Here is a 26,912-nt window from a genome sequence, read left to right on the forward strand (position 1 = left end):
GGGTGAGAATGATCATCAAGGACAGTTTTCAAAGGGAAAGAAGGAGTTACTTGGCAGTAGGCAGCTTGTTAAGCATGCGTAAGTAGAGAAGGACTGTGTTTGGAGCTGAGAGGGGTGAAGGGCAAGCTTGGAGGTGGGAGGAAAGGGTGCTTGTTGGTATCTCTGCAAATGACCACAGGAGCTTGGAATATCATCTAGCAAGAACACCTCCCCCTCCTTGACTCACTGCGTAGCCCACCAGCCTCTGTAGCTCCCTCAAGGCCAATCAGGTACCTTCCAAAATGCCCCTGAAGAATCAGAATTCCCAGCAAGTCCCACTTTCATCCTTCTTTCCCAAGCAGGGCACTGGGGCATGCTTGAAGTGGTGATGCAAATTCTTAGAATTAAATGAGTTAATATATATGGAAAGCACTTAGGAAATGGCCTGGCATAAAGTAAGCACTATAGTGTTAGCAATCAATACCATCATTTTCCAGATAGGGAAACCGAGCACAGAGAACCCAGTCAGTCTGGTTCTACAGAATGCAGGTTCATTGACCATTTCACTCCTGCTAAATGAACCAGGTGTTGAGTGATATGTCAGCCATCCATCATGCAAAGAGGGAGACTGATTTCAAGTCTGGGTCTCTTGACACCATATCTGGTGTCTTTCCACCTCACTCGATGGCCCTTGAGTATCATAACAGGTGTGAAAGGACGAGTGACAAAGGTGAAGACATGTCCACGACACAGCAATGGGTCCAATCTTTGAACAGAACCATAAAAGTGTCCATGAGAAGATTATGGCCTTCTGGAGCCAAGGCAGGTAGGAGGAAGGATAGAGTCCCTCTGTCCAGAAACACCATTCCTAAAAATTCACTGAGCTATTACCATTAAGTTACCTCTGACAGATGTGTTCTGACACATTAGCAGAGAAGCACTCATTCCCCACAGGGAGTTCTCTGCGTTTAGCCAAACATACTAAGTTGTGTTCGAAGTCAAAATAATTGCCCACTCCTGCGCTGGAGAGTTTCAAACACACAGTGACTTGCTAGGTGTCCAGAAATTGATCACTTCATCATCAAATGAGCCAGCCAGGGGAGCAATTGCTCCAACACGAAGGTTAACAGGCAAGAAAATGGATCGTCTCACGGTCACAAATGTTTCTGCTGCCATGACTAAAAATTGCTGTGATTTTTTTTTAAGTTCAGATGCCTGGATATTTTACTGCTGAAAATGTCAAGCCACTGAGTTATTGGTATAATAACTGACCACTCCATGATAGCATTTCATGACTGTTTTTTCTGTGGTCATGCAGTCAGCATTACAGATTATGAATGAATTTGAGCCACTGCTGATATGCTTTCCAGCACGCAGCATTATTGGCTCTGAAGGAAGCCTTAGCTTTGTAGACTGTGAACGTATATTATGAGTAATACCAGGGTACAAATATTAACAAACCTTTAAATGTGCTCTCTGTTTCCTAATAAAACTCTTGTAAGATCCTCTAAGGGGCCTGCCTCAGGTAACCTCGGAGTTCACTCAGCTTATTAAGTTAATACAGTAACGTGCAAAGTCAGGGCTTCTCTGATTGTTGCTGCATGCAGTAGGATGTGATGGTTTTTAGAAGTGGCTTATTTAAAAGCTTTGCACTTCCTTAGGGAAAGGGTTCATGTAATGTGACTAAATTATTATAATCATCATACATATTCATTAAATCAAATTATTTTTCAAGCACATACAGAATAAAATATGCTAGACTTGGATTCTGAAATAGGATAACAGCTTTCTAATGCAGGTGTGCCTCGCTTTAAACCACTAAAAACCAGTGGTTTTCTGATCAGTTAAATGTGTGTGAAAGGGTTCCTTGGCAGTGTCCACGCCGGGTGAGTCCCTCCTGGAGCATCTGTTCTCTCACTAGCATCTGTTATTCAGAGGCCTTGCTGACTCATATCTAGTCCTTAGACACCAAGAAGATAGCTAGATAATCTTTTAAGACCACCCAGGTTTGGGTACCTTTCACCCAGCAATATCTCAAAAGAGATCTTTTGGGTAATATTTCAGAAAACAAATGACCTTCTTTGAGAAGACCCAAAGTAAAACTGGAAACAGATTTATTTGACAATTAAGTTAGATAAATATCACATACAGCATATGTAACCCAGGTGTGGTCTTATTTACTTTCCTCACAGAGAAACTAGTGAAGTCTTTGGCCCTGGGTGGCTTGGGTCAACCCCTTTCTTGCATCATCCACCTTTGGGATTCCCAGTGACATTCCCCAAAGGGGCTTCTCAGATTCTGTCTGCAGACTCTCAGCCTTTCCTTCTCCCTGTAGAAAGTTTCTCTGTTACAACAAATACTACTATGGGTAATTTCAGCCCAGATTTCTTGCTACCCCGTGAACATTTCTACGTGGCTTTATCTCATATTGGTAGTGTTGCTCCCCTGTGATGCTCTTCTCTGCATCTAGATCCAGATTTGTACATTATCTCATTGTTAACCTGCATCCTAGGTTAGGCCTCAGCTACATCTCACAATTTTTCTTGGTTGCACTGCAGAACACCTCCTGGCTTCTGGAGAGTCAGGACAAGAGATGGGCAGAGAGGACGTCACCCTGAATTCCTATCTATGCTTTAGCTGGGGTAGTGTGGCTTTGAGTTCCTTGCAAACAAACAAATGGAGAAGTTTGAATACTCCATGATCAAAGGTATCCTTTTCTTGACAAAGTCACCACGGAGTTGGGGAACTTAGTGTCTGTATTTATTGTTCTATTTATCTATTGATGTGTTATAAAACCATTTGAAACTTGGCAGCTTACAAAGACAACCATTTTATTGTTATCTCCAGATGTTATGGTTCAAAAATTCAGGCTGGGCTTAGCTGGGTGTTTCTTTTGTTCCCTGTAGCAGTAAAAGAGTTCACTTGGTGATTTTCAACTCTTAGGTGGGTCCTGGGGGCAGGGGGCATCCACAAAAACCTCACTGTCATGTGGCTTGATGCAGATGGCAGAAAGGGTGGGCTGTCAACATAAGCCCTCTCTAGCATGACACAAGCCCTCTCTAGCATGACAGTGTCAGGGAAGCTGGAACTCTTGTTTGGAGCTCGCAGTTCCCAAAAAGAGTGTTCTAAGAGAGGGGAAGTAGAAACTGAGAGGCTCTTAGGGCCTTGGCTCAGAAACTGGCACAGTGGTACTTCTGCTAATATTTTATTAGTTACAGCAGTTACAGAGCCTTTTCACATTCAAAAGAAAAAAAAACCAGATCTCTCATGAGAAGAGTAGTATACAATATGAAGCCTTCTTTAATCTAGCATATCTACAGGGGCACCCAGGTGGCTCATGGGGTAGTCATGATCCTGAGGTCCTGAGATTGAGCCTGCAGCAGGTTCCCTGCACAGAGCCTCCTTTTCCCTCTGCCTATGTCTCTGCCTTTCTCTGTGTGTTTCTCATAAATAAATAAATTAAATCTGAAAAAATATAGCATATATCTATAGACCTCTACATGACCCAAATTGCTATAAGTGTCAGTGACTTTAATTCTCCTTCTCTTTCTGGCATCAGTTCTCTTATTGGTCTTGTACCCTAGACTGGCCAAGATGGTCATCCAGCTGAATTCACCCATACTGGCCAATCTGGGGGAATAATAGTCTCACATTGTCCATTATATATTTCTGAGCTGACTTCCAAGAGCACTAACCATTCCTTATCAGTGATTCTAGTATACAAGATGAAGAGGTTTTGCTTTGGCTAGAGTTGTCAGATAAGATATAGGATACCTAGGTAAATCTGAATTTCAGATAAACAAAAAACCATTTTTTAGTATAAGTTTTTCTCAAATATTGCATGGGATATATTCATACTAAACAATTTTTTGTTTAGTCTCATAGCCTTAATATTTTGGTGACAAGATTAAAGCAATTACTTAAATACATATCAAAGAGCAATAATGAAGATGAAAGTCACAGAATTCTTTTAATTCTTTGACTTTTCTTTCCCATTACAAGAGGTTTATAATCTCATTGGGAGGGTGAGGGTGAGACGAATCCAGTTCTGAGATCAATCAAAGCTTACAACCACCACTTTGCCAATCTATATATGAATGGCTTTTATTAAAAAAAAAATTCTGTTCAGCAGATGCTTTAATAATTCCTTTTTTAAGCTGAAGAAAATCTCTGCATTTAAACATAGCCATATAGCAAATGTATACAGAGTCAGTCAAAAATGTTTATTGAGTGTGTACTATGTGTTAACAATGATTAACATATGGTTCTTGCCTGGCAAGATTTCAGAATCCAGGAGAGATACGGCAATATGAATAGGTAATCACACAGCAATGTGATAGTTTTTCAAACAAAACAAAAGCGCAGTTCAGTGTGACTAACAGGACTCAAGGAATTGGGGATCTTAGAGGAGGTAACATTTGATCTAGTCTTGAAGGACCAGTAAGAACTTCCCAGGCAGAGAAGGAGAGCAAAGGGATTCCCAGCAGGGATTAAAAAAAAAAAGTCATGAAGTCATGAAGGAGCTGCTATACTTGTAAGGCAGGGAAGGTTCTGGTCTAGTCAAAACTCTGAGGAGGGACAAGAGCCCCAATCTTTCAGTTTCATTCATACTACTACTACATAGGAAAGATGAGGGATGGCCTCAGTCCAAATCAAAACTCTTGAAGAATAAGAGCAAGTGTCACAGGGCCCAACAAATAATCAAAGGTGAATCTAATTTCTGTAAAGATAAAAGTAAATTGCTGCTGTAGCTCTAACAACTTTTATTCCTACTTCACTGTGGCAAAAACCAGTTTTCTACATGAGGCTGGTTTGGAAGGTTCCAGGAAGTAATTGGCTACATTTCAATTTTGGAGATGCTGCAGAAACATTTCCCAGGTAGGTATTATCCTGTCATATTGCATGGAAAAAAAAAAAGAGCAAAAAGCTTCTAATGATTCTATTACAAATCCTGTTGTTAGCAAGATTTCAATCTGGCTAGAAAGCAAAGATTCTGTGCCTGCTAATGCTATGTATGCTTGAGTATTATGTAGTTATAATTTATGATTAGAGATGGCTCAGTGGTACAACATCAGTAGGAGAACATGGCAAACAGCCAATGTGCAAGTCTAACAAAATAACAGAAACTGTCTTTCTGATGTGTAACATGACTTCAATTATTTGATATGTCTTTCATAACTGATTTTATAATCGTATTATAACTTGAAAGACAATGAGATACTACTACACACCTATTAGAATGGCTCAAATTAAATGGCAATATCAAATGCTGATGAGGATACAAAGTGGCTAGAACACTTACATATTGCTGGTGAGAATTCTTCTTTGGAAAAAAGTTTGCAGTTTCTTGTACAGGTAAACTTACATGCAGGTTATCCCAGAGATATGAAAACTTGTATCTACACAAAGATACGCATATAAGGGACACCTGGATGGCTCAGCAGTTTGGTGCCTGCCTTCGGCCCAGGGCGTGATGCTGGAGACCCAGGATCAAGTTCTGTGTCAGGCTCCCTGTATGAAGCCTGCTTCTCTCTCTCTGCCTCTCTCTGCCTGTGTCTCTGCCTCTCTCTCTGTATCTCTCATGAATGAATGAATGAATGAATGAATGAATAAATAAATATCTTAAAAAAAAGATATGCATATGAATGTTTACAATAACTTAATTCACCAATGCTAAGAGCCAAAAACAACTCAAAATGTTCATCAACTGGTGAACAGATAAATTATGTTATATCCACATGACAATAAGAAAGAAAAGGTATATATAGATGCACCAACATGGATAAATCTCAAAAGCATTATGCTAAGAGAAAAAAATCAGACTCAAGAGACTATCTACTGAATGATTCAATTAATATGTTATTACAAAACAGGAAAAAAAATTATAGAAATGGAGATCAGTAGCTTTTGGTAGTTGGTCAGGGGAAGGGCTTACTAAAAAGTCTAATGAGAAATTATCCCATATCTTGATTTCGGTGGTAGTTACATGACTACATGAATTAGTCAAAACTCATTGAGCTGTACATCTAAAAAGTGGGAATTTTACTATGTGTAAATTATAGCTCAAGAAAGAGCAAAATCAACTTGTTATTTAAGACAAAAAAAAAACGAAATATGAATGGGCATTATCTTGAATTTTCATTTGAGTATCGTTTGACATTTCCAGCTCTGGAGGCTTTTGACCATTCGTTAGACTTTTATTGAACATAACATATATCCTAAAGATCATATTTAAAGATAGACTTGAAAGTCTATCAGCCATTTGTAGCCAGCCAGTTTTGAGAGAATTTATTCCTACTAACTATGGCATTCATTGTATGTAATAAACTCCCCTACGTAGCTAGGGAGGTCCTAGTTATGTACTGTCTTTTAAAAAGATTGAGGATATAGTCACTTAAATTATTTTGTCTTTTATGGTTTAGATGAGGAATCCCAACTGACTCTGTAGTTTATATAGATTAGAATGGCAAAAAACAGGCCACTTGGGAATATTAACACAGTGGCAGCCAAATAGTTGTATATCTTGAGCACTGTATTTTATGAAGTAGTCCTGAGTACCACAGAGGGAAATATGGAGAGGTTTCTTTTACTACTTTCTTTTTTTTTAAAATAAATTTATTTTTTATTGGTGTTCAATTTGTCAACATACAGAATAACACCCAGTGCTCATCCCGTCAAGTGCCCACCTCAGTACCCACCACCCAGTCACCCCCACCCCCAGCCCACCTCCCCTTCCACCACCCCTGGTTCATTTCCCAGAGTTAGGAGTCTCTCATGTTCTGTCTCCCTTTCTGATATTTCCCACTTATTTTTTCTCCTTTCCCGTTTATTCCCTTTCACTATTTTTTATATTCCCCAAATGAATGAGACCATATAATGTTCGTCCTTCTCCGACTGACTTACTTCACTCAGCATAATACCCTCCAGTTCCATCCATGTCGAAGCAAATGGTGGGTATTTGTCGTTTCTAATGGCTGAGTAATATTCCATGGTCTTTTACTACTTTCTTTCTGCAAAAGTTCTTTTGCTTTCTTAGAACATTGACAGAGACAAATCTCAAAACACAAAGCCAAGACTAATTCACCAGAGCAGCCAATGTTTCCCTTTGAAAACAGGTTTCTTATCTTTCTTGTTTTGATAGTCTTGGTGTTGGGATGTAATACTCCAGAGGTGTTCCTTCAATAGACTAGGCTTCTTTTGTGAATAGCTAATCTAAGTTAATAAATTGCTCATCAAGGGGACAGAAAAAAAAAATCAGTGGGTCTTGAGAAACACAACAAAAGAGTAGCCCTTAGACCAATTTTCTACAGTGACGTTTGAAGCATGTCAGGAGACATCTGGCACTAAGTTTACAACCAATTACTCATCAAGTGAGAGGCAAGGAGAAAATTAACCTTAAAAATCCATGTAGCATTGACATTATAAAGCACAATCATATTTAGGCAAGTTTTCCATTAAACTATGTGCTGTGAATGTACATGTGAACTGCTGGTTATATTGCTTTGTATCAGTGTCTTTCACCCAGTGTTCCTGGCAGTAGTACTTTTATGAAATGTGCATGTGCCAACAAAGCAGTAACTAGTGTGTGGTGGAGCAGGGAGGAGGCTCCCAGCCAATAGGAGCATGGGGGCTGGGCAGTCATAAAGTACAACTTTACCAAAGAGCAGAACATTTTGATGTTTCCCAACATTGTGATTTGTTCGCCCAGCATTTCAATACGTTATTGGAAGCCAACCGCTTTAAAGTGATTTTATTAGAATATTTCAGTCTTTTTACACTGCCTTCCTTTTGAGTGTCTTGTTAATTTGATCACAGATACTGAATTAGTTAGCAAATTAATAGGCCTTTCTATAAAAATAAGAATTCTCTATTATTCTGCCTTTAATTTTTGACACTTAACACATGCATATACTTATTTTAGGGTATTTGCATTTTTCACAAATCTTCTTGCTGACTGAAATTGTTTAAAGGAGCTAATACCTAGACCCTTTGTTCAAGTATTTGGCATTAAAACTGTTATTTGTTTAAATTTCAATTTTATAGGTCTTGAAAGTTCATTTATAGATTAAAGTTCCTTATCATTCAAGCCATAGCCAGGGATTTGCAGAACAGTTGTCCTGAGACACTGGAAAATGATGTTAATATCCCTAAATAACATAATTAATAATAATAGCTAATCTTTACCATATGTCAGGCTCTGTCACTTTACTTGTATTAGTTTATTTGAACTTCACAAAAAAATCCACAGAATTAGGTAGAAGTACTTTAACAATGAGAAATGAAGTCAAATATCCTTCCTGTATTCACAGCCCTGTCTCTGCCATCTAGGTGAGCAATCATACTTATCCTGTGTAAGACTATGAGAAACAAAGACTGCCAAATAGCAATTTGAAACAAAGATGAATTTATATGATTTCCTGGCAAGGAAGGTCTGCATTACTCAGGTACAAGCAGTTCTCTTACCAAGCAGCAAACAAAAAGACTAGATTTAGAGCCAAAAGAGGAGAAAGGCAATATTCTGAGTCCAGGATTCTGCATTATGGATTGTTTCCATCCCTTCTTTGAAACGGTCATTTGCTGGTTTTACATCACTGATGCAGAGAAGGCAGGTTTCCAAACAAGTCTAAGATGAGTTGTGAAAGATGCCAGTGGGCCTAGGGTCATCCAACAAACATGCTGGATGCACGTGCATAAACTGTGGCTAGATTTCTACTTCACAGCCAGTAGATACCATGTGAAAACACAACATCTGTATATTGTGGTAGGACTAGAGTGAAATGGATGGGAATCAGATGCTTCTACGTTTCTCTATTCTCTGAGGACATGGACACACTCACTACAGAAAGGACCATACAAGATCAGCTCCAGTAATTGCTAATTAGCTTACAACCTTTATATTTGGAAACTATTCTGCAAACAGTGCTCCCAAGACTTATATGGGAGGTACAATAAACTTAGGAAAAATGTTTCCTTGTGCCTACTAAGATTTAAAAAACTTGGAAACCTGGCATAGCCATAACACAACTCAAAAAAAAAGGGGAAAAATAACAAAACAAAACAAAAACAATATAGCTATCTATTTCAGATTACCTGCGCCTAGCTCACTTTTGGCTCTTCTGCCATTAGTAAAAGACACTTTCTAATTCCCACTGTTTCAGGTTATCTTTCTGCTCAGTCAACAGGAGGATATAGAGTTTAAGAATACTCCAGCAGCTGGTGTAGCTCCTCTAAAATGTCATCCCAAGAACCATGTTTCACATCAAACATGAAGTTGGATGAGATAAATGCAGGCATTACTCCAGTCCTCTCCCTCATTGCCAGTAGACTGCCACAACAGCAGCAAATCCCTTAGTCATAAGCACAAGTACATCTGGTTGGATATGGAGAAAAACTTTATTCAGAATAGAAATAAGAAATTGTCTATTAGCTTTCTTTCCTAACCCCAAAATTTTCCCCTCACATTGTTCTTTTGTATAAAGCAGTTGTTCCCCAAATCTCACTTTCAAAAACTAATATTCCTGGAAAGAATAAGCATCTAGCCATATTAACTCCCTGCTCTAAACTTTCTAATACTGACCCTTTATCAAATGCCACATTTCATAAAAGACTTACTGAAAAAGAAAGCTGCCTAAATATGTACAAATGACAACAATAACAACAAAACTAACTTTCAACCTGTGCATTAAAAATACTTTTTAAGATTGTGCATAACGGTTCACGCTGAAATAGTCTCTAGTTCCTATGACATGTGTTATTTTAGAACTGACACTGGAAGCCATAAAGATAATTCAAAATAACACAATGCCCAATTACCAAACACTGTCCAATGTAGAGGAACAATAGAAAACTATCAGGCCTAGGAGAGTGGTCAGCAAGCTGCTATGGAATCTGAGGTTGGGTCAAATCCTAGGGTTCCTGTCTCTGAAAACCAGTCAGTCCATAATGCAAAATGAGGAATAAAGAGCCAAGACACATTTTCATCCACATCCACATTATTGCAATAGTTTGGATATAACCAGCACAGCTGATCAGACACCATCAGAAAAGATTTGATTCAACCAGCAGCCAAAGGTTCAGAATTTTACCTCATTATCTCTGTCCAATTTTTCTCACAGGATTCTTGATTCACCTGTTACTATATATTTTCAGCTGCTTGATTAGTATAGATTCACTATTCCAGTTTTTTTGCAGGAAACAAAAATAGCAAAGCTCTAGCCTATGTACCTTGAGAATTTCTCCTCTAGATAACGGAATGCTTCAACAAAAAATAAATTACAGAGAATTATATATAAAGTTACATGACAACTGCCATAAACTACTATCTTAAAAACAAATGCACACTAGCTGAAGATTTACATTAAAAAGTAATCAACCTAAGTAAGAAACCTAAGTAAGAAAAGATTTCCTGGAGGGAGACAGCTTATGACACATTTTAAAAGGGACTTTACAGACATGGATTTTAAGAGAGAAGAGTAGAAGGTACTAGCAAAGGTAAAGATACTATACTGGTTCAATGGAAAAAATTTGGTATGGAGAAATAAAAGAAGATCTAACCAAAGCAGAAAATGTAGCAAGCCCTGTAGAAGAAAATGATGTCATGTAGAATGTGCAATTCAGTTAGAGTTTAGTATGTTGGATAGTTTTTTACTTAAAACAACATGGCTTCTCTTCAATAGGAAATACTATTCTGAAATTTTGTGTAAAGATTTTTTTAAATTAAATTTTATATAAAGCTTTAGACATTTTATAGCATTTATCTTCTAATTAAAAAGTAACAACTGTTCTTGGTAGGAAATGTGAAAAATATAGTAAAGTACAATGAGGAGTTTCAAAATCTTCCAAAATACCACTACTTAGACATAACCATTGTTAACATTTACAGCCCTTCAATCATTATACTCTGTGTGTGTGTTTTATATTATATGCTTTATTATATGCAAAACTGGATATCTTACTGCAAATATAGTTTTATTTTTTTTCACTTTTAATATTTTAAAATTAACATCTGCCTTATGTGACATTATTTCTAGGACTTTTTCTATTGTTCTGATTTCATTAATCTTTTTCCAGTTTGCATTATTTTTGTTTTTGTTTTTATTTTTTTTTCAGTTTGCATTATTTTTGACAAGTAGAAGCAATTGCAAATAAAAGATCCAGTTACACTGTCTGAAAGAAATAACAATAATAAATAATCTTTAGTGGAATGAATCTCTTAGCTGTATGATACCTTATTTTGGTTTCCTAGACTAAAATATTCAGAAATGACTATCTTAATAAAGATTTGATACACCCTGGTCCTGTGGAATACACCCTTACTATTTGTTCCAAATTTCTTCAGGGCTTTTAACGTATGTTCCTATTTCACTTTGGAAACCAGAAATCTTGTCTTAAAATTAATGATGAAATACTTTCCTAGGCCATTGTCAATATCATTATCAAGTCATATTTATGAAAGAATTGGGTAACACCAAGGGCATAACATCCTCAGTGGACCCACTGGTTCAAAATGTTGTAATGTACTACCCTTTCATCATTCCCAAAGTCCAACATGCCCCCCTTCCAAAATCAGCTTATCCTACTTGGGCATAAAAGCAGTAGTTCATTTTTACTACATCTCCATGCAGGGCATTATATTCAAAAGAAAGATATAAAAGCACTATTATAAAAAAATAAAAAAAATAAAAGCACTATTATTATTATGTTAAATGTGGCTATTCAAAATGACAATTCTTTTTCTTCTTACAAACAAAATATCTATCTATCATCTATCCATCTATCTATCTATCTCCATTATGTATTTAAATCTATTATTGGAAATTTCTTTCTATAGTTTGCTTGCTTCAGTATTCATCATAGGAACAGACATTAGGAAGTATCTTTTCACTTAGTAGTGAATGTTCCACAACTAGAGAATAACATTGGAGAATGTTTCCCTATTAACTGATGAAGCTTTCTTCTGGGGATGCACAGGTGTTCAGCAGCTCTGACCAGGTATCATAAGTAGATAAATATTTTATGCCTTGCTCTCCCTCTATTTCTGAAAACTTAATGAAAAGTTATGGAAATGAACCATTTCAACAATTATGAAAATAAGCCCAGGCAAGAAGGTATCTATGCTGGCTACTACTTAGAACTGTTCACCTTCCTCTATCATATATAGAGTATGGTTACCCTTCCAAAGCCTGGTGGATAGAAGTGTTCAATGTTAAACTGGCAATCTTAACTGATGACTTTATTTTTTTTAAATGAGAAAGTGTATAAAACATATTACTTAGGTTTGGCCACTTGCAAAAATATTACAAGACAGAATATTTTCAGAACTCAACAAAAATGCTTGCACATTATTCTATTAGACATTGCAAAAGGAAATTTTCAGAGACTGGCAATTTCCTTTTGTACATAGCAACATGTGTTCCTTCTCTGCAGATAGGGAAAAACAAATCAGATTTTTCTCAACTTCCTGGGCATTGAAAACTGATTCAGCTGGACCTATGCCAGCTGAACAAAAGGAGTCACTTAAATGCAAGAGAGTCACAGAATTTCATGAGAAAACAATAATAATCCCCGAGGTGAGCTCTATTGAGGAAGCATACTGCTAAATTTTAAAAATGAGAACAAAGAGATCAGTTTTCTGCTCCATTCTCTCTTCCTTGTGTTTCTTTAAACTACTGAATGAGTGTACAAAGAAGCGAGATATACAAATGAAAGAAACAAAAAACAGAAAGATTCAACTGAAGTCAATGCATGGCTATAGAGCAAGAATTCCCCCAATTTTTTTTTAAAGTTGTAACTACTTGAACATTTATTGACCAATACATTTATAAAGCCTGAGTCACCATAAGGTGATTCAGTAAAATAAGTACTTTAACGGAATAAAACTTACAATAAAAATAACAATTATGTACATGATAATGAGGTCTAAGCTTAAGAACTACACATATTCTTTTTTTTTTTTAAGATTTTATTTATTTATTCATGAGAGACACACAGAGAGAGAGGCTGAGACACAGGCAGAGGGAGAAGCAGGCTCCACGCAGGGAGCCCAACATGGGACTCAACCCCGGGTCTACAGGATCAGGCCCTGGGCTGAAGGCAGCGCCAAACCGCTGAGTCACCTGGGCTGCCAACCTACACATATTCTAAATACTATTTCATACAGTCAAATTAAATGTTTCTGGCTTTGTCCTAATAGGAGAAGAAAAAAACTGGATAGAACTCCCGAAGAGTAAGGATCCGTAACAACACATGGGAACGTAGAGAGAATGTGGTCTGTCCACTTTTGGGAAATGGGACTCTAGGATATGAATGATGCAGCACTAAGAACCACAGATTCTCTCTCACCCCACAATCATCCTCCTTCAGGGCTGCCTTGCTGCCTACATCCTGGGGAGCACTATTAGTATTATATTTCATATAAATGGTGACCACTGGAACTGTACTATGCAAAAGAGGTGTTTCTTATCCAAAGAGAAATGTCAGGAGAGGTTGGCTACTGTATGTTCCCCATCTCCCATGTACACCTCAATCTTCCATTCAAGCATATATTCAACAACCATTTGGGGGAAATTGTTATCAGTTGAGATTCTTTTAATTAAGGTGTCAGAAAATCCAATTCAACCTAGCTTAATTTTTTTTTTTAAAAAAAGGAATTTATTGTTTCATGTTCAGGGGTATACTGACTTTACACCAATAGATGGTATCATGAGAATCCTGTGTGTCTCTCTCCACTCCTTGGCTCCACTTCCTCTGTGTTGACTGTTCTTTGACAGTACTTTGTAAATTGTTTAGAGCTGTACAAACTACTAAAAGACAAACTTGTCTGTTATTAATCATTGCTCCTGCTTTTATCAATTCCAAAGGAAACAGAATTATCTTGTGAGAACAACCAGCCTATTAGTCAATAAATGGATATATAACTTGAGGAATAAAAGTGACCACACCCTTAAAATGAAACAGATAATTTGGTCTGAATCAGAATTGCTGGGGCAGGGCTTGAGTGCCTACATTTTTAATAGCTCTCTACTTAATATGTTGCGTAAGACCACTGGTCTGCACATTCAACAGATAGCACCAAGAACTAGTTTCCTACCTTTGTGAAATGTTTAAAGGAATTCAATAGTTATTCTAATATTAAAATGTATCTAAATTATACTATTGCCAAACTTTTTATCTGTGGCAGTCTTAAGAAAGAATGTTTCAGGTTTTCTAAAATGGCCAGGACCCACAGAAGTATCTCAGCTTTTCTCAAACTTTATTCCCTGTGTTTACTCTCACCTTCAGATAGCTTTTATTCACATATAATTTTAGGGAAAATTTCAGGTGAAATTTGAAACCCCAGTATGAATTGCCATAAGTGTGTTGGCATATCTTTGAGATATTAACATACATTCTTTTTTTTTCTCCCCAGCATTTCCTCCATCCCTTTCCCTTATTCAAACAAACATGCCTGATAAAAAAACAAACAAACAACCACTCTCTTTCACCATACACAAAGATAAACTCAAAATGGATGAAAGATCTAAATGTGAGACAAGATTCCATCAAAATCCTAGAGAAGAACGCAGGCAACACCCTTTTTGAACTCGGCCACAGTAACTTCTTACAAGATACATCCACGAAGGCAAAAGAAACAAAAGCAAAAATGAACTATTGGGACTTCATCAAGATAAGAAGCTTTTGCACAGCAAAGGATACAGTCAACAAAACTCAAAGACAACCTACAGAATGGGAGAAGATATTTGCAAATGACGTATCAGATAAAGGGCTAGTTTCCAAGATCTATAAAGAACTGATTAAACTCAACACCAAAGAAACAAACAATCCAATCGTGAAATGGGCAAAAGACATGAAGAGAAATCTCACAGAGGAAGACATAGACATGGCCAACACGCACATGAGAAAATGCTCCGCATCACTTGCCATCAGGGAAATACAAATCAAAACCACAATGAGATACCACCTCACACCAGTGAGAATGGGGAAAATTAACAAGGCAGGAAACCACAAATGTTGGAGAGGATGAGGAGAAAAGGGAACCCTCTTACACTGTTGGTGGGAATGGGAACTGGTGCAGCCACTCTGGAAAACTGTGGAGGTTCCTCAAAGAGTTAAAAATAGACCTGCCCTACGACCCAGCAATTGCACTGTTGGGGATTTACCCCAAAGATACAGATGCAGTGAAACGCCGGGACACCTGCATCCCGATGTTTATAGCAGCAATGGCCACGATAGCCAAACTGTGGAAGGAGCCTCGGTGTCCATCGAAAGATGAATGGATAAAGAAGATGTGGTTTATGTATACAATGGAATATTCCTCAGCCATTAGAAACGACAAATACCCACCATTTGCTTCAACGTGGATGGAACTGGAGGGTATTATGCTGAGTGAAATGAGTCAATCGGAGAAGGAAAAACATTATATGGTCTCATTCATTTGGGGAATATAAATAATAGTGAAAGGGAATAGAAGGGAAGGGAGAAGAAATGGGTAGGAAATGTCAGAAAGGGAGACAGAACATAAAGACCCCTAACTCTGGGAAACGAACTAGGGGTGGTAGAAGGGGAGGAGGGCGGGGGTGGGGGTGAATGGGTGACGGGCACTGAGGGAGGCACTTGACGGGATGAGCACTGGGTGTTATTCTGTATGTTGGCAAATTGAACACCAATAAAAAATAAATTTATTATTAAAAAAAAAAAAACATGCCTGAGAGGAGTAAAACAAGGCAAAAACCAGAAAAGCCTAACAGTCATTCTGGCTATGGTTTTCAACTGCCAAAGAACTTAAATGGACAATATCTGGGGTAGAGACAAAATACTCAGAAGAAATGAAGAAAGAAAGGTACCATATCTGTCACCTCCACCTACTACCTCTGCCAGACACACATATAGACTAGAAATAAGTTCTCTAATTGGTGATTATAGAGATTTTGGAAAGCCCTACATGGAAGACATAATGGGGCCAGGACCCTTAGGGAGAAGACATAATTGTGGTGAATTTAAGCAGATGAGAATAAAGAAAACCCAGAGTCTCTCATGCTTCCTTACTCCCAAAGCTTGACACAGAAACAGCAAAAATTTTCCTGTACCCCACCCACTCAACTCCACCAAGATTGGCACAGAAATAAAAGGAGATAGAGAAGCTAAGAGAGCCAGGTGGACACAAATAGGAGAATTTTAGACTGTCCTGACTCAGCTGACTAAACCTCTTGGTCATTTGACATGCATTCAATCTTTCTTCTGGGGAAAAAAATGAACTTTGTGAAGATGGAATGTCATTTGCAGAGTGCAAGACCACAAAACTCGAACCATTCTGTTCCCAAAAAGTAATGTGTATATATTACAAAGGGGGCAGGGGGAAGCAAGGGATTATTGACAAAGCCTTTACATCTATTCATAAGAATTCTTATATGCCTGTATTTTAGTTATCTATTGCTGCAATAACAAATTATTCCAAACTTAATGGCTTAAACTTATAATAATTATTTATCTCACATGGTTTCTGTAGGTCAAGAATTTCAGAGTGGCTTAGCTCTGTCAATTTGGTTCAGGTTCTCTCCTGAGTTAAAATGTCAGCTAAGACTACACTCATGTAACATCTTGACTAAGTCTGGAAGATCTGACTTCCCAGGTAGGTCATTTACAGGACAAACAAGTTCACTGTGGCTATTGCCAATTGGTCTCAGTTCCTCTCCTCCACAAAACTGCTTGAGGATTCTCAAAATATGGTGGCTGGCTTTCCTGGGGAGACAGATAGTGAAGAGAAGGCAGACGCCACAATCTCTTTTATGACTAACATTCAGAAATTGCACATTGTTATTTCCTCCAAGATCCTATTGGTTATATGGATCAAATCTACTGATTATGGGAGAAGATCATACAAGAACAAGAATGCCAGAAGGAATGCCTCATTAGGCACCACCTTGAAGGCTGGCTACCACCGTCTAAAGGAAGCAGTGTTTTTTGAACTTAACTCTGAATGAACTTTTTGTTCATTTCCCAAAGACAAGGCATCATAGGGATATGGAAAGATTCATCTTTGTTGCTTACACCAAAAAAACGAAACATGAAACCTCATCAGTAAAGCACTGGGAAGCCATTGTGGATATATCTGATTTTTATTTAATTTTATTTTCAATGGAAAATAAGGGGTATTGCTATAAAAAAAAAAAAAAAACCCTTCTGATTAATGTCTGTTTCCTAAAATCCTAACCTTCCACTCATCACTTAATGAAAATAACCAACTAACTTAGGACCTGGCAAGGAGAATAGAGTTTTTCCTGATCTGTGTCCAAAGAATTACTAGCAGCAACTTCTGTGTACCAATGACTAACGGAGCATTTGTCCACTCTCACCTCTGTGCCCTGGTATTGTGTAAGCCCCCAAACCTGTGTATAATCCTGGAAAGGTAAGTAAAATGCAAATAGCACAATAAAGGCTTAAGCTAAATTAAGACACAGAAAGACAGTATAGGTTGTATTTCTTTCACACATGTCCAAAATACACACTACCCAAGGATTCTGATAAAAATTGAACCAATGCTTGAAGTAGAAGACAAAAATGTCACTAATTTTATCTACATGAAATAAAACAATTTGGAAATTTAATCCATTTGGTCACTTCACTTAGTCAACTCAATTTATTTTATTTTTTTAGAGATTTCATTTTATCTTTTTAATTGTAAATTGTATTTTATTTTAGAGAGAGAGCACAAATAGGGGAAGGGGCAGAGACCGAAGGAGAAGGACAAGCAGACTCCTTCAGGAGCAGGGAGCCTGATCCCAGGACCCTGAGATCATAACCTGAGCCAAAGTCAGAGACTTACCTGCCTGAGCCACCCAGGTGCCCCTAGTCAACTCAATTAAAAAAAAATCTTCAAAGGTTTTAAACAGAATTATATTGTAGAGTCTTACTTCTATTAAGAATAACAATAATAAAATAAATCACTTGTATGTTAAGCACTATATACTAGGCACATTTTTTCATCTCATTTGTCTCCAAAAAAAAAAACTGAGATTTGTGCATTACTATTTACAATTTTCACATGTGAAATCTCAGAGTCAGAAAAGTTAAATAACTTACCCAAGAATATTTAGTAAAGCCAGGGTTGAAATTCCTGACTCCAAAACCTGTGTTCACTACCCTTAAGCACATGTTTGCCAATAAAGTGGTCTCCTTTTCGAACAGAAGGCAAATTTAAAATATTTTGAGAAAAATATTTACTACAGAAATATCAAATGTATAACATAGAAGGAGAAAAAAATTCACCATCATTATCAATTCTAATAAGTACCTACTATGTCCAAAATACTCTAAGATTTTAAAAATAATAATTAAAAACATACCTCCAAAACTGAGCAGTGTGTCATGGCAGCAGCAGTGAGATGGAACATGACAGCTAAAATGAAAAATTTCTTACCACACAGTGGGCTCTGCAGTCTAAAGTATTGACTGCAAAACTTCTCGGACCAGACATAAGGGAAAAGGCAGACTAATTAACCAGCTCTAAGAGAAAACCTTACATGTCTTCATTTTATAAAATATTCTTCATCTATCCTATTTCCTCATTCTCATCTAGTTACAACTACCAGAAGGAAAATTTAACTTTGAGGCTTGAACATTTGTGATTGTTAGCCAAGGGTCTCTTTATCCATGTTTTTAAGAGAGAAACCAAGTCAAAAGAAGTCAACCCTTCTTGTGAGTTGCCCAAGCCATACAAATGGAGTCAGCCAAAGAAAGGTACAGTATTTTACTTGTCCTTGTAACATAGTCTTATACCCAAAGTTTCCTCATCCTTTGGAAAATGAGATAGTTCATATAAATATATATACATATATTAAGATTAACATAATCTGAAAATCTTAAGCAGAAGTTTATTATTTTAATACATAGACTTTGGAGTTAATATTAATCTACTAATATTTATATAATTACTATTTTATCACTTCATACTATGTAGCTATATCACTGCTCAGAAATTTTTTACCCAACTATAGTTAACATACAGTGCTATATTAGCTTCAGGTGTACAACGTAATGATTCAACACTTGTATCCATTGCTCACTGCTCATCACAAGTGTATTCTTAATCCCCTCATTTCACACATAACTCGCTCGCCTTCCCTCTGACAACTACCAATTTGTTCTGTATAGTTAAGAGTATGGGCTTTGTTTGTTTGTTTGTATCTTTTTTCTTTGTTCATTTGTTCTGTTTCTTAAATTTGACACACAGGTGAAATCACATGGTATTTGTCTTTCTCTGATGGACTTTCTTCACTCAGCATTATACCCTCTAGGTCCATCCATGTTTCTGCGAATGGAAAGATTTCACTCTTTTTTTTATGGCTGAGTAATATTTCATTGTGTATATATACCACATCTTCCTTATCCATCCATCTACCAGTGGATATGTGGGCAAGCTTCCATAGCTTGCTTTTCTAAATAATGCTGGAATAACCAGGGGGTATATATATCTTTTCTAACTAGTGTTTTCATTTTCTTTGGGTAAATACCCAGAAGTGAAATTACTGGATCATATGGTAATTGTTTTTAATTTTTTGAGGAATCTTCATAACATTTTCCACAGTGGCTACACCAGCTTGCATTTCCATCAACAACACAAACAGATTCCTTTTTCTCCACATTCTCACTAACACTTGTTATTTCTTGTTGGTTTTGATTTTAGCCATTTTGGCAGGTGTATGGTGACATCTCATTGTGCTTTTGATCTGCATTTCCCTGATGATGAGTGATGTTGATCTTTTCATGTTTCTATTGGTCATCTGTATACCTTGTTTAGAAAATGTCTTTTGGGATCCCTGGGTGGCGCAGCGGTTTGGCGCCTGCCTTTGGCCCAGGGCGCGATCCTGGAGACCCAGGATTGAATCCCACGTCGGGCTCCCGGTGCATGGAGCCTGCTTCTCTCTCTGCCTGTGTCTCTGCCTCTCTCTCTCTCCCTCTGTTACTATCATAAATAAATTTAAAAAAAAAGAAAATGTCTTTTTAGTTCCTCTGCTCATTTTTTAAAAAAGATTTATTTATTTATTTATTTATTTATTTATTTATTTATTTACTTGAGAGAAAGAGAGAGAGCAAGGGGAGGAGCAGAGGGAGAAAAAATTCTCACACAGACTGCCCCCTGAGCACAGTGCCTGATGTGGAGTTCAATTCTAAGGCACTGGGCCAAAATCAAGACCCAGTCAATTAACCAACTGAGCCAGCTGGGTAACCCTCTACTCATTTTTAATTGGATTATTTTGGGGGTTTTTATGTTGTGTTGTATAAATCTTTATATATTTTGGGTATTAAACCTTTATTGGAAACATCATTTGCAAATACATTCTCCCATTTACTAAGTTGTTTTTTTTTGTTTTGTTTTGTTGATGCTTTCCTTCACTGTGCAAAAGCTTTTTATTTTGGTGTAGTCTCAATAGTTTATTTTTGCTGTTGAGTCTCTTGCTTGAGGAGACATATCTAGAAAAGTATTGCTACAACTTATATTAAAGAGATTACTGCCTATGTTTTTGTCTAGGAATTTTATTTTTATTTTTTAAGATTTTATTTATTTATTCATGAGAGACACAGAGAGAAGCAGAGACATAGGCAGAGGAAGAAGCAGGCTCCCTGCAAGGAGCTCAGTGCAGAACTCGATCCCAGGACCCCAAGATCGCATCCTGAGCCAAAGGCAGATGCTCAGTCACTGAGCCACCCAGGCATACCTCATCCAGCAATTCTATGGTTCAGGTCTCACATTTAGGTCCTTATACCATTTTGAGTTTATTTCTATGCATAGTATCAGAAAGTGGTACAGTTTTCCCAGCACCATTGTTGAAGAGACTGCCTTTCCCCCATTGTATCTTCTTGCTTCCTTTGTGATTGATTAATTGTTCATAAAACCATGGATTTATTTCTGGGCTCTATATTCTATTCTATTGACCTATGTGTCTATTTTTGTGCCAGCACCAAACTGTTTTGATTGCTACAGCTTTGTAGTACATCTTAAAACCTGGGACTGTGATACCTCTAGCTTTGATTTTCTTTTTCAAGATTGCTTTGGTTCTTTGGGCTTTAAAATATGTGGTTCCATACATATTTTAGGATCATTTGTTCTAGTTCTGTGAAAAATACTGATAGGGATTACATTAAAATTTATAGATTGCTTTGGCTAGAATGGACTTTTTAACAATATTTGTTCTTCCAACCCATGAGCATGGAACATCTTTCATTTGTTTATGTCATCTTTAATTTCTTTCATCAGTGTTCTATAGTTTTTGGAGCATAGGTCCTTTCACCTCCTTAGTTAAGTTTATTCCTAGGTATTTTGTTCTTTTTAGTGCAAGTGTAAATGGGATTGTTTTATTACTTTCTCTTTCTGCTACTTCATTATTATTATATAGAAATGCAACTGGTTTTTGTATATTAATTTTTGTGCCCTATGATTTTACTGAATTATCAGTACTAGTAGCTTTTTGGTGGATTCTTTATGGTTTTCAATATACACTATCATATCATCTTCAAATAGTGGAAATTTTACCTCTTCCTTACCAATTTGGATGTCTTTTATTGATTGGCTGATTTTTTTTTTTAATATGGAACACTTCACAAATTTGTATGTCTTCCATGCACAGTGGCCATGCCAATCTTCCATGCATTGTTCAAATTCTTTAAATTATGTGCTGCAGAAGCAAGCACTATTTCTTTTTGTTGTCTGATTGCTGTGGCTAGGACTTCCAGTACTATGTTGAATAAAGAGTACAAGTGGACATCTTTGTCTTATTCCTGATCTTAGAGGAAAAGTTCTTAGTTTTTCTGCATGTAGTATGATATTAGCTGTCGGTTTTTCATTTTGGCCTTTGTGATGTTGAGGTATGTTCCCTCTAAATCTACTTTGTTGACAGTTTTTATCATGAATGGATGTTGTACTTTATCAAATAATTTTTCTGCATCCATTGAAATGATCATATGGTTTTTATCCTTTCTCTTATTGATGTGATGTATCATGTTGATTGACTTGCAAATATTGAAGCACTCTTGTATCTTTGGAATAAATCCCACTTGATTGAGGAGAATGATTTTTTTTAATGTATTGTTGGATTCAGTTTGCTAGAATTTTGTGGAGGGTTTTTGCATCTACATTCATCAGAGATATTGATCTTTAGTTTACTTTTTTTACAGTGTCACCATAAATTCTTGAAATGGCTTTTTACAAATCAGAAAGAAGAGGGGTGGCTGCAGGAAATATTTTTTAATTTGTTAGAATTCCATCTCAGATTACTTCTTTTCAGACTGCTGTACCTCACTTGTAGCAGGCTGGCATTGATGAGAAAACAAAAATAATTATGCAATTACTATGAAGCTCTGTGTTCAAAGGTAATTTTTACTTCACAAATGGCAGTAGATTGGATGGGAATCAGTCCCCTTGTCTATTTAATTTCCTCCAAAGCATCTGAAGACATATAAGAAAGTTTATAGCATTAATTCAACGTGTATCCAAGATTTTCTTGATCTTAACAGTCAGATTCACTCTGCAGTTTAATAGCCAAAATCCTTCCTACAAAATAAGAAAAGGAATAAAATTCCATCGGAAACTCAGAACAGCTTTTGGAAAAGTGAATATTTCTAAAGTTTAGCATATTTATGTCTTATTTCACTATCTCCAGTGTTTTGAAAAATACCAAAAGCAGAATTTGTATTCATAATTTCACCATAAAAAAGTTTCCTGTTTCTAAGGCTACCGAAAATACTGAAGTTCCTTTTGCAGGATGGCTTTCATCAGCATTAAAGAGACAGCAGATATGACTGCACTTTAAATACTCATCTTGCAAATTCCTTAGTTATTTATTTGCATTTTTTAATCTCTTGGAAGTGCCACTACCTATACAAATGTGATTTGATTTTATCAAATGTCCTTAGACTTTCAATAGAATATAGAATAGAAGTGGATAAAGTTTCAATTTCCTTATTTAAAGTGCTTTCTCTAATTCTTATATTCAACAGAGGACTAATGCAAATAGAACCGAGGGTTACATGGAACTGTTAACACCCCAGGAAAGAATCCCAGGGTGTAGTTATTGGTTTTTCCCAACCAGTTTCTTTATGGGCTCATTTCACATCTGATCTCACACCTTGGAAAAAATACAGGTCTGAAGGGTCACTTGAATGAGAGATTTTCCTCTTTATAACACCGAATAGAAATTGAGGGCTTTGATATTGTCATGGAAATGACTCTTTGTAAATAGAGCTCAAAGGCCTATTTCAAACCAGAATGAGCTGGAACAATGTTTTCTTTTTCTTTTCAGATTATGAGATTGGAGTATGGGTAGAGAGAACCTCTGGTCAAGATAGTGGGAGGAAATGGAGGAAAAAAGAGCATGCCTAAGAGAATTCCTCTCACTTATGCCAGCAAGTTGTATAGAATAGCTTTATTCAAAAAAAGAAGTTTGTCTTCTTCAGGTGCACAAAGACACAGCCTATTGAGACTGGAGAGGAAAGGTAGGCAAACTAAGAAAGAAAAAAATGCAACATGTCATTTGTCTCTGATCCTCAGTTTTAATTTAAAAAGGCAAGTTTCATACTGGAAATTACAACACACACAAACGTTTAAAAAAGTCTACTTTTCAAAGCAAGTAATTGATTTTTTTAAGTAGGATTTTAGAAAGAAATAGATAATGTTTTAGTGAATATTTAAATACCTAATTAAATGAGTGTTTGTTTTGGTGTTCATATCATGTAGAACTTTATTTTCTTTTAACAAACGGCAAAAAATAAAACCTTTAATTCCATTAAAAAACAAAAGAATAAATTGAAGACAGGGAAGTGATAATGAACTGTTGCTTTAAAAAGTCCTCACCCTCACACTGAGACTATTAAATTGGATTTCAGTTTTAGGATCTCAATGCTATCTTAATTTTTTTTTTTTTTAGCCTTCTTAGCAATTTTTAAAAATAAAAATGCAGGGGTCTTCTCTAGTTCATACAAATCAAAAATATTTGGAGAAATAAACATAGAGAAAAATCCCTGGATTTAAACTTTGAGGACAATTTAAAGCTAATAATATTGAATAGTGGTACAAAGCCTCATATTTTCAAAGTCACAATTATAGTCCATATTCTGCACCTCACTTTAAGGGCACATCCTTTTATAAAATCCTCTATCGATTCTTAATATTTGTTCTTTGAGTCCAGGAAGCAAGTAAAGGAAGACTTCTGCATCGGAGTTGTTCACAGCATCTAGCCATCAACCCCTCCTTGACCTTTGAGAAAAAGGTAATGTCTTGTCACTGTTAAATAAGCTTGGGAAATATTTCTGTTGGTCACCTACCTTGTGGAAACTAGAGAGTGTCTAAAAAGCATTTAAAGTATCTTATAACAAGAGATTATGAACAGTTACTACTGAGTTTTAATGTAGGAGAGTTCCATTTTAAAGTAGTTCAGCTTAATGGAATGAATATCAAAAATAATTAGAATCTATTACCTTATGCCTAAAGGCAATTTATATTATATGGAAGCAATCCTTCCAGGTGGAGTTGCTAGCACTCAGACTCTTGGGTGAGAGTGCTCTATTACCGTGTTAAAATAAAAACTGCATCTGGCTTCTAGCTTCACTTTTAATTCAGTTGTGCCCACACTGGTGAAAGAATAGTGATTTGCTATTCTTTCTATTCAAAGACATGCCTTCCATTTAGAGACAGTCATAAATGTTTGAGAAGTACGCTTTTAACATTAATCAAGAAATTACATTAAATGAACTGAGTGTAATCTCTATTGAAGATTAATATTCAATACGTAGCACCTATAAAGATAATATGATTCTATCTTCAACAGACATAAAAACAAAATAAAGCACTGAGGAGTTCACAAAAAGAAAGAAAAGGAAAAAGAAGAGTGCTCCTATTTCCCAAAATGGGGATTAGGCAAAATAAGAAAAAGATCTTTCCATAGACATAAAGATTAGAATTAAGATTTAGAAAACACTCAAATCCTAGATATTTCTGATGCTGACTTAAATTTCCCTCTATTTTAAAGAGGATGAGTCATTTCCAAGAAGCCTCAGGCCAATATAAGGACTTAAGAGAAGGTGGGAAAATGGGGCCTTTTAAAAAAGGCTGATCTTGTAATGAGCAATAACAGAAATTCCTCTTGTTTGAAAATGTCAAATGCACTCTCCAGTGCCAAAGACCTTGAACTTAATCCTATTATTCAGTCGAGTTTGAAATAGGGTAAAATCTTAATTTTGCGTAGTTCTTCATAGTTTACAAAGCTTTTTCAGTAATTCTATCCCCTTTACCTATGTATTTTCTTCATAGCAATTGTTGATACCTGATATGTTGGACATTTATTTGCTTATTTCCTTATTATCTTTTGCCTACTGCTAAAATGTAAGCTCCATAAAAGCAAGGATGTTATCCTGCACTGTTCATTTCTATATCTCCAGCACCCAGAACAGTGCTTGATGCATAGTAGACAATAGATATTTGTTAAATGAACAAATGAGATAAATAAAAATGGATAAACACTACTGCATTTGAGCTTTGAAAACCCCAGAGAAAAGGACAGGTATATCTCACTCTCTTTATGAGTGAGGAAACCAGGACTCAAAACAGTACATTATTTAATAATAGTATAAACAGTCATATTTAGAAAGATCCAGGTCCATTATAGTACTACTCTTTGCTGACTTGTGCAAAGAGACTAGATTATGGGTAGTCCAAGATTACTGCCATCAGAATCAGCCCATTTCCACTTTTCATGAAGATTGATGCAAGAGAAAAAAAAATGAGTAAGTTCACATCCTTCTCTACAACCACAGCTGTCAACCTTTGTCAGCTTTCTTTTCTCTTGGATCACTTCCTAAATTAAATTCCCCTGCTGATATGTTTGTTGTCTCAGCACCCACTTTGTGTTTATGATTTCCCTCCTGGTATCTTCCCTTCCTACGGATATCATTTATTGAGCCCCTCTTACACATTGTTAGGCATTTTTCATTCGTCCCCTGGAATGAAACTGCAAGGAAACTGTAGATCAGGCTTCAAAGACAGACTCTCTCCCCACCAGACTGCCTCAATGGAGGACCTGGCTCCTTAGAGGCAGTTCTTGGTAGGCCCAGAACAGAGCCCACCATCACCCTTAACACGGGAACTCAGCAAAAGCTTAACCCTCTACTGGTTAGCTGTGGGGGTGCTGTGGCATATGAGTAAAACATGGGCAACTAGACACCTGACTATTAGCACTCCAGTGTTCCTGAGAGGTTAGAGGTATCTGAACTCACCTAACCCAGGATTTGATTTACAACTGCAATGAGAAAGAAGGTAATAATCCAGTCAATAGTTATTTTGCAGGACTCAGTCCCCGACGGTGATGGGTGGATCAACTTTATCTTTCTTCCTCACCAGCTACACCCAAACATTTTTGTAAGGATATCATGCTATCCTTTATTACCAACCCCTGCTCTTTCTTTCCTTTTCTTCTTAGTGAAACACTAAGCTCATTCCTTGTAGACTAGAAGTAATAGCTATAGCAGGTAACTATGTGATTCTCATGTCCCTCCTAACAGCTGGTGCAGATTCCGCCTCTAAACTGGCACCTCACATTTTCATTGGAGTCAAATATGGTGCCTTCTAAATAATGGCTGAAGAAAAGGGATGGAAAGACACAGATGTTTCAGTAACCAGATTTCTGTCATTGAAAATGCCTGACCATAAACATAAATTCTTTCTGAACCTGACTTTCAGTTACTAACATTTTGTGAAGTCATTTGAGAAAGAAACCAAGTTAAATAAATAGGCTTACTGATGAATTTATGACACTGGATAAGCAAAAGATAGTTGCTTGGTATAATGCCAAACTCTAGGCTGCAAGGGGCCTCTGCACATATATTAAGGCAAATGGGAGCTTTAGAAGAGTGTCCTAGGGCAGGTCTGAGCTCAGGATATTTCTTTC

General features: G+C 36.7%; 1 non-coding gene across 1 annotated transcript; it reads right to left on the reverse strand.

Moving 5' to 3' along the window:
• Nucleotides 1–21,557: 21,557 nt before the first annotated feature.
• On the reverse strand, nt 21,558–21,666 carry LOC119871326. The gene has a single exon (XR_005357438.1). It is a non-coding gene; the product is annotated as a U6 spliceosomal RNA (small nuclear RNA).
• Nucleotides 21,667–26,912: the final 5,246 nt, after the last annotated feature.

The sequence above is a fragment of the Canis lupus genome, chromosome 3 (assembly GCF_011100685.1).
Source record: "Canis lupus familiaris isolate Mischka breed German Shepherd chromosome 3, alternate assembly UU_Cfam_GSD_1.0, whole genome shotgun sequence".
Classification (NCBI taxonomy): domain Eukaryota; kingdom Metazoa; phylum Chordata; class Mammalia; order Carnivora; family Canidae; genus Canis; species Canis lupus.